General features: G+C 40.2%; 1 long non-coding RNA gene across 3 annotated transcripts in view; it reads left to right on the forward strand.

The window, feature by feature from the left end:
• Positions 1 to 7,560, forward strand: part of LOC134421287 (uncharacterized) — a 240,101-nt gene extending 232,541 nt beyond the window's left edge. For 2 of the 3 annotated variants that reach the window (XR_010028556.1, XR_010028554.1), the window contains 2 exons: positions 1,226 to 1,473; positions 3,154 to 7,560. This is a non-coding gene — a long non-coding RNA (uncharacterized LOC134421287). The remainder of the gene's footprint in view (positions 1 to 1,225; positions 1,474 to 3,153) is intronic. The other variant, XR_010028555.1, reaches the window with a different exon arrangement.
• Positions 7,561 to 9,232: the final 1,672 nt, after the last annotated feature.

The raw sequence follows: 9,232 nt of genomic DNA on the forward strand, positions 1-9,232 counted from the left end.
ACTATGATGTATTCATACAATAAATATTGATTGAAGAAATAACTAGAAATTTGATGTAACATTGCAGTAATCTTAACCTCATTTGATATTTCTGAACCACCTCCTAATATCTAAGTTTTCTGTCCAAAATGCACAGAGAATGCTGGGCTCAGAGCCAAGACTCCCTCCTTTGTGGTGCCAAGTGTACCTCAAGTGCTGTAGACCCCATGGCAGTGGGACCAACGCTGTTTTCTTGATCTTATGGGGTAGTCATTGAGATCATTCAAAAGCATCTGTAATTTTTCTCTTCTTATACTTTGGATGTAGCAAAGTACATGAGAAAGCTGCACCTATCTGCAGGAGTTTCTTCCCCCTTTTTTAAGCAGATCCCAATGCTGAAAATTAGATGAACCCTCTAAAAATAATACTAGGGAATTAATCTTTGCTATACCTACAGGATTCAGTTGTCCCTTTTGCCCAAAACCCAGCATGAAAGCCACCAGCCCCATGCCCCTCAACCCACTAGGGACTGGAAATTCTCTCTTAATATTGCATTTGGCTTTAAAAATTGTGTTCTCTAGTTTAGTTTGGGTTCTTTTTTGTTTGTAGATTTCCTGTAACAATTGCTGTAATTAATATTACAAATCTGAACATTTGCTGTGCAAGAGCCAAGACCACATTTTACACCACCTCTTGTCACATCAGTCATATGTAATTAAATGGTAAATAATGTGTCCAGATGCTTTCCTTATCCTACACAAATCCTAAAATTTGGTCTTCCCTTGGTTGCTCTCTAATTCTATTGCTGGCAGACAAAGGCTAGGCAAGGATATCATAGATTGCTTGAGACACATCATAGGGAAACTTTTCTCCTAAATCATGCAGCTCAGCAGATGCAAGTATCATAAGCATGCAGAAAAATAATCAACAATTTAAATAGCAAAAAATACCTTGTGACCACTGTGGAGTAGCCTTATGGAAAAGAGAGGGAAACACTGATTAAAGAACTTGAAACTAAATGTGAGCAAGCTACCCACTTAACAAAGAGCATTCTACTTCCTCCTTTGCTATCTATGCTGCCACTGTAGCCATATAAGGCACAGCTTCTGCCCCCAAGTTATTATAATTTCTGTAGAAAACAGGAGAATTCAAGTAAGAGAAATCTGAAAATATTTGGGGAAAAAGGTAGACTCTCGTGCACATTCTGATCATCCCAAAATTATTGCTGGGTTCTCCTCTTTCCTAGTCAGATATGGAATGAGAGTCAGAGAAATTGCAGGCAAAGTAAGGACTGGCATCTTTTGTTCCTGGGCCTCAGTGAAGAAGCATCCATTAAAGCCAAGGACTGGACCCCATAGAGCCAGAGGAGGAAAGGGAGATGAACGAGCCATGAAGTCATCACTGCCACCTCTGAAACACTCCTCAGCTGTGAGGGGTCTCCAGAAGCTGCCCAAGCCATCAGGAACCATGGCCAACAAGCTGAAGGCTTAAAAGGTAAAATCTCAACAGACAGGTTAAGATATGTACCAGAAGATGGAAAAGACAGGAAAGACAATGTAAAAATTTATTTGCTGTCCTAAAGTGTCCTGCCATGTTTCTGAGGAGGAAAGCCTTACACTGAAACCTAAGTTAAGAAAAAAACCCAACCCAAACCATTGCTTATAAAAACAAAGAACATCCATGGTTATCTCCCTGCAATAGTCATTCTTCTCTAAAATCATTACATCAATGCTCATTGCTCTAAAAACTCTTTTTTCAAGCCAAACTTCTTAGGACAAATTCTCAAAACAGTCTCTGATTCAGCATCTGGGTCGTGCATCATTTCCCCTCTGCCCATACAAAGCATCTGTAAGCCATAGCTATATCAAGGTCTTGGTTATTCAGTAAACACAGCCAGTTCTTTTAATTAGTTTTTCCTTCTGAAGAGGCACATGGAAGTGACCAAAATTCGCTTAGGACATGCTGTGTGCTTGAATGTTAAAATCAGCACGATTGCTGCTACTGGTAAGTAACACAGGGATTCCAGTGGTCTGTTGGCATAATCATCATACACCTGGCTCAAAATACCTGTGACTTGGAAGCACAAAATAAAAAATTAGATTATAATTCCTCCCCTAATTCTAGAATAAATTTCTGGAAGTACTACACAGTTTAGATAAGCACTTGAACGTGGAATAAATTTCTGGAAGTACTACACAATTTAGATAAGCACTTGCAAATTGTATTGATCAACTATGTATCTCATACCACACTTATTTTTTCTAGTATTAAATTTAGACCATATCCTACTGGACAGACAATGTCAGCAAATACAAACTTTTGAGCTTAAAGTTTCTTTTAAATACAGTTTGACTTTGACCTCTACAAGGACACTTCATGTAAAACTAACTCGCTTACAAACATTTCAGTTCTAAAATGTTAATGCACTACAAGGTTAACTGCTCTTATTAATCCATTAAACAAGAACTGTATGCCCTTTCTTATATTAACCATTATTTACTTATTTCATTCTTATGTCCAAAGTCCAAAAGCTCTTATCTTTGTTACAAAAACTAACAAAGAGTTAGCTAGATCTTACAAAACTTCAACTGGTTTCTATTTTTGGGCTTTCATTAGTACTAAAAGTCTTGGCATAAAAAACCCCTATGTGGCAAGCAGGGTGGTCAGCAATTTTTTGAGATCACTTGCTGGAGTAGTGCAAGTGAAAGAAGTGAACATATCTCTTTTTTTTTTAGTTAAAAAAAATATTTCTTTTTTTCCCTTGCCTGTGATTTGAGAAGAAGAGAGGAGAGTTTTATGTGCATATGTAGCAATGGCAAGCAGCTGTAAAAACCTTCCACCCTAAAGATTGATGAATTTGTTTCATTAACACCAGCACATCTGAAAGACATTTGACACTTTGGAAAACCAACTATAGTTCTTTAAAATGCCCCAGATGAAATGCCTCATAATATGATTATTAATGGCCATCCTAGGAGCCTCTGGTGCCTTCTCTATTTAAAAAGTTATAAAACCTTAACTTTTGATTATACCTGACCCCAGTCTAAATGTTTATTTTGCTGGGAAGTCTGGAACTCTATTTGCATGAGGAGCTGTGAGATCTGCACCAGCAAGATTTTAAAAGCCTTTCTGAAATCCACCTTTTATATTCTTTTTCTATTTATGACATTAAAGACTCACCATATCCTTTGAATATCAAACAATGGAAAACCACAAAGCAAATACTTGTGGCCATCCCATATTCATTGAATGGCTGTTAAGAACGAACACATCTACGAGCTTCAACATCTGTTTTTGAGTGTAGTGCAAAGAAATTCAGAACCTGAACCAAGTGAGCATCTGTTTTCTACATTTTCTGAGTGCTTCTAGATCTGAGGCCATGCACCCAGTGCTTGCAAAGGAAGAGTTCTCCTCCATGTACCAGTGGTCTGGGAGGAGGGCCCTACGGGATGCCTGTCTCACACCCCTGGAGAAAAGACTGGCCTCCACTAACACACACAGCAGCAACTGAGGACAGCCAGGCAGACTCAGGTAAGCTCAAAGGCTTTTGTCCGTTCAGAATGAAAAGTACACTGTACTTGACAATAAACCTGCCATTTGAAACCTCGGGGGTTTTAATCTTATAAATAATAGAGTTCAGAGAAGAAGGGGTTTGCAAGTCTGCATTGCGCTGCCCAGAATTCAGATTTATGTAATGCACTTGTAGGCACCTGGTGCTGAAATGCATGCAAGTGTTTGGGCATTTGAGATTCAAAGCCAATATTGCCCAAAAATATGCAATGCAACACTAATATTTCTCTCTGTTATGCTGTTTTCCCCAGCTGCTGTGAGAACATCCATCACTCAGTGGCAGGTCAGAGCTATCCAGTCCACTGCATGCACTAGTACAGCTGTTTGTTTTTTTGTTGAAGATGCTGTTAGCTAGCATGATGTCCACATCAGAGGAAACCAGGTAAAATGAGCCAAAGAAGGTGCACATTACTAAGCACACTGAAACAGTTTTTATTCAGTAGGGCTGATAGCAATTTCTTCTTTGTAAGAAGAATACCAGCCTACATATCTTGAACAAACTAGAAAAGTAGGGTTACTAACTCTCCTGTATTGAACAAGCATTTGAAAAGATTGGTTTATAAAATATATAGAAAGAGCTATGGTTTAGAAATGTAATAACAAAGGGTATGGAACTTCATTTATTCTTCTTTGATCATCAAGAGAAAAGTTGCAGCAGTTCAACTGCAAAATGAATTAGTCCCTCAAATGCTTTCAGGCATCAAAATAATTCCTACTGTTTTAGGATGTGAAAAATTGTTTTGAAAAATTCAGCAGTATAAAAAAAGGATCTGTTAAGCACATTAAAGGCTGTCTTTTTCTGCAAGTGCATTCAGAAAAGAGGGAGCATTTCTTTAGCTCCCTATTGCACTTTAAAAATGCAGAATACTGAAATGGCAAGCATGAAGCTGTCAGGCCATGCAGCTTCCCTGTGGGGAGGTTATCACATGCAGCTTTGCTGGCTTATTCATTGCTTGCAGCTCTTCCAATCAGATAACCTTAACAAACATGGTGCTATCAATTGCCAGATGTGGTACATGCTATGCAGCATCTAGTTTTTGACAGACTAAAATGGAACAGACAATTCTTCTCTTTATGTAATCAACCATCAGTCACACTATGAGATTCACAAGGAGTATCTGGAAGTGCTGTCAAGTGCCAATTAGTGGTGTTGCTAACCCAAAAGGTAAAGAAGATTGTAGAAGCAGCCCAGTATAATTCTCCACTCCAGTGTCCTTAAAGTGGGCTATCATTTATGAATGTACTCCTACAGATGAAAGAGAAATGGGAGGTCAGTGGTTCCTGTCTTCAACAATCTTCTGCAATCTTGTCATAATGAATTGTAAATAGTATCACTATCATCCTCCTCTTCCTGCACTGGAAACCAGCACAAATGGCTCTGCAGAGCCAAACACTGACAGTGCTGCTCCTCAGGACACAAAGCTGAAGGCTGCCCTCTGTCCTCTGCCTGCCCGGCTGTGTGTGGCTCTGCAGGGCTGGGCTCACCCTTTCTGCCTTGCCACATCCCCCCACTCTCCCATGGCTCTGGGGTATGCTCACACCACGGACATGCAGGGCTGAAATCCTGAGCTGTTTATCATTTGAAGACAATCTGAAGATTGATGAACAATCAATGGAAACGTCTTCCTCCCTCTCAGAGCAATTCTCAGCACAATCTGGCAAAATGTCATTATCACCTAATATGGTTTTATCATGAGGTGTTCTTGCTTTCAGAACAGCAAATGATTTTTACAAGGTCAGGAGCAGAATATCAGGCCTGGGTGTTGGCCATCTTGAACTGCATAATGAAGACACGTTCTTCAAAAGGCAGCATTACCCTGGTGCACAGAGAATACCTGACAAGCTTGGATTTGAAGTGACCAGCCTATGTGCATCCTTTCCTTTTAATTTTTACAGTATCCAGTAGTCAGTGTAGATACAATGCATTATTAATTAGCATATACAAATCCTATTTATATTAAAAAAGCTTGCTTAGTGAAGGAGACATAATTCCTGTTATTACCATTCCAAATAGCAAAAAACAAATATTTTCTACAGAGTAATAAAAACACAAGATGAGAGCAACAAACTTGGAATATATTTGTACTCTACACGCTTCTTTTTTATGTGGGACTACTGTTTTTCATGGTAAATTATACATGCTGACAGAATTTTTCTGAGTGTACCTATGCTCCTGAATGACAATGTTCTGAAAGAGCAGTGCTGAAGAGACTTATCATATGGATGTATAATATTAATACTACACAGCTACTGTGTATGCAATAGACTTGTGACTTCTTAAAATACATGTGCATGGAAGGGGTGCCAAATCACTTCAGAGCTCCCTGGGCAAGCATAAGTTGGTGCAGAAAACTCTACACCATGAATCCCTGAAACAGTTTGTATAAAATCAGCAACATATATGTAGAGTCCAATGAATCTGGGGCATCTCTCCACTACCACTAAAAACAGATGTTGTATAAACATTAAAAAAAGTTGAGCAAACTTTGAGCTTTTCATGTATTGGATTCTATGGGAATGCAATGAAAAAGTCTTGTCAATGCAGAAAAGACCAGATCAAGCTGGCAAATCATCTCTCTGTGTCATAATTTAGCAAACAAGGAGAGCTATTCCCTGGAAGGTGCCAGACAATTAGAAGCCAAGTCACAGCAACAAAGCTGCTCCTACCCAGTGTGAACCCTTTGTCAAGGAATGGAAACAATTTACAGTGTTTTCAGAACTGTAGTTCAGGTCACTTCATTTTTATGCTCTCCCATATGGTTCTGCTCCTTCTATTTCCAGAGTGAACCCTATTTACCTGGACGGGTACAGCAGAAAATATATTGTTTGCAGAGAAAGTGAGAGTCATCAATAAAGAAAACTTCTCAAGATAGGTATATTGAGTATGTGTATTGGCTTGATCTGACAAGGGAAGAAAATGGCAAACAACTTGTTTTCTCCTTGAGAGGCATCTGAGAGCAGGGAACCACTCAGGTGCTGCATTGTGCCTTCCAGAGGCTCAGCAATAAAAGTACAGTCTGGGTGGAGAGAGCAAATAAAGTGGCTTCCAGCCACATCTTTGTCTCTATGAATCTGAGCCTGGCAAAAGACCAAACATCATTTGCACCAGCTTTTCACTTCCCCCAGGCATGTAAAGAGAAAAAATCCATTCAACCCTTCCATGCATAACTGTCAGCATGGACCATATCAAGTGGTCATACCTCTGCTGTCCCCCAACATGAGAGCAGAAAGGACATATGCAATTAACAGAAAACTCTCTATGCCACAACACTCCTTATCTGGAGGGTCTGGGCTTTCCTCACCACAAATGAGGTGGTGAGCCACCTTTCACAGTGGCTTTCACCCACTGAACCACAGCAAAGCAATTCTTCTCTTGTTCCTGAGCACAGACCACCCACCCGAAATACTATAGCTCTTACAGCCATCCTTGGAAAAATTCTTTCCATAGTAAAGATCCTGCACACAGTATGATTGCTCCAGGTCTACATTAGATTAACACAGAGCATCCAAAATGCTTAGGAAATGGGATGTTGTTTCCCTTAACAAATGGTTCAGTATGTTGTCCATACTGAAGTGACACATTAGGTTGGAGTTTTCAGCTTTTGGAAGGCAGCCATGGAAGACAGAAACCATATGATGCCAGAGTGGATTTATACTCGTTAACTTACATGAGACTGGCACAAGCCTCCAAATATTAGCCCATGATTTTTGTAAAAAAAAAAAGAAGCAAGACTTTGGGGTGGTAGCAGAGCCTTCATTGCTAGCAGCTGCAATGGGCAATAATCTTAGACAGGGAACTACAGTATTTAGTTAAAAATGGAAAGGAATAGTAGCTTAGCACCTCTTTCAGAAAAGGTGAAGTTAAATGCAAAAGGAGAATGTCTTCTCCATGAAGCAGCACTGAAAAATACTTTTACATTCATGTGACATTGAGAAACAAATGACAAAGAATTTTCCATTAATAATTTAATTTGGGGGCCAAAGGGCCCTCAATAACATCATAAGCATGTAACATGGAGACAAGTTTATCCCTGAGATAAGCAATCACTGCAGAGTTTCTTACAGCATGTTTGTATTTGACTCTACAGAATGCAAAATTAAAAAAAAAAAAACATAAATAACAGATAGGGACAGGTGCCAACCCACCTCAGACCATCATGATTTTATGCTTAACACTGGAAGTGCAAAAAAATGAAGCTGTGGAAAGTAGCATATTTCCAGGAGGTTCTGAGCATCTCCGTGCCCCATGCCTATAAAAGATGACACAGAAACAACACAGTCATCATCTGGCAGGACCATTAGAGCATTAAAATTCAGCCCTGATGTCTAAAACAATACATTGAAAGATGTGATTGCTGAGGAAAATTTAGGCATCCAAGTTGAAGATCCAGATTTCTTTTGTGGTACATTCTTAGTACTGGAAACAAGGATTTTTATCAAATAGTATGTGGAGTTGAGGTGATGTACAAATCTTCTAGGGAGTTATAAAGAGAGGCTAATAATCCAAAATCATATCTCCTATAGAACTAACCAGTGCACACAGAGCCTCCAGTTAAGCATTAAGATGTAACCCTCATTCACATTCAGCAAAACCCTCTGACTCATAGGAGCTTTGTTCCTTGAGGGCTGGACAACTGGATTACTCTTTATTTTTAAAGATGGATGGTGGTGATGCTGCTGCTCATCTTTTATAGCAGTGGTTAAAGCATTCACCCAGAAACTGGTGAGCTGACTACGGTTCAGTGACCTCCTCAGTGTGAGGGGGTTCAAATCTACAGCTCCAGCCTAGGCTCTGACAACCAAGTTAAGCCACAATTTCTGGAGATTTGGGGAATGAGGGCAAAGAAGGGAAAAGAGGGGGGCAGTCTGCTTCCTGCTGAAGCTACATGGCTGTTCAGCAAAGAATGCAAGATTTATTGGGTCAGAAAGAAAGAGAAATGAAAAAAAAAGAGCTTTACTCTAGACTAAACATGAAGGCTTCCTCTGGGAAGAAAAAAAAGTCATCCTCTTCAGTGCTTTTAATGTTAATTAATTTAGTTTTAAACAAGATTTTACAGTGACGTTTCCAAATTTGTGAGATGGAAACACTTTAATACAATCATAAAATTTAATGAAAATTTCCATTTGCAGTAAACACGTGATGAAAGGCAGTGGTGGGATGCAGAGTCACATGCCACTCTGTGTCACACTGCCCAGCACAGTCACCCCAAGAGCTGCCCCACATGGCTGGGGAGTGAGTGTTGGTGACATGTGGGGAGGTGGCCATGGGCTGCAGTCCCCAACAGGCTCTCTGCTCTCTTCCTGCCAGCTGAAGGACACCTGGGATACAGGATGCCCCAAGACTGGGGGCGTGCAGCTACACCAGTACCAAGTGCTGGCCCTGATTACCGAGATTCATCACGAAAGGGGGTGTAGTAGTAGCTGGTACAATAGAAATCCAGCATTGGAGCATGAACAAAGGGAATGAAATTGTAGGTGGAGCACTAAAATCAGCAGCTTGCTGAAGGCAGTGTTTGCTGGGAAGAGGAGCTGGAGTCCTTGGAGTCTCTCACGCTGCTGCCTCTGCGAGCTCGGCAGCGGACAGCAACGGGGGCAGGAGTGTAAATGAGAGGAAACCTGAAACAGACCAACTAAAGGATTGTCTGCTTTCTTAAAGCAGCCTAAAGCCTAGTGAGACTGGTGT

The sequence above is a fragment of the Melospiza melodia genome, chromosome 8, assembly GCF_035770615.1.
Source record: "Melospiza melodia melodia isolate bMelMel2 chromosome 8, bMelMel2.pri, whole genome shotgun sequence".
NCBI classification, from domain to species: Eukaryota; Metazoa; Chordata; class Aves; order Passeriformes; family Passerellidae; genus Melospiza; species Melospiza melodia.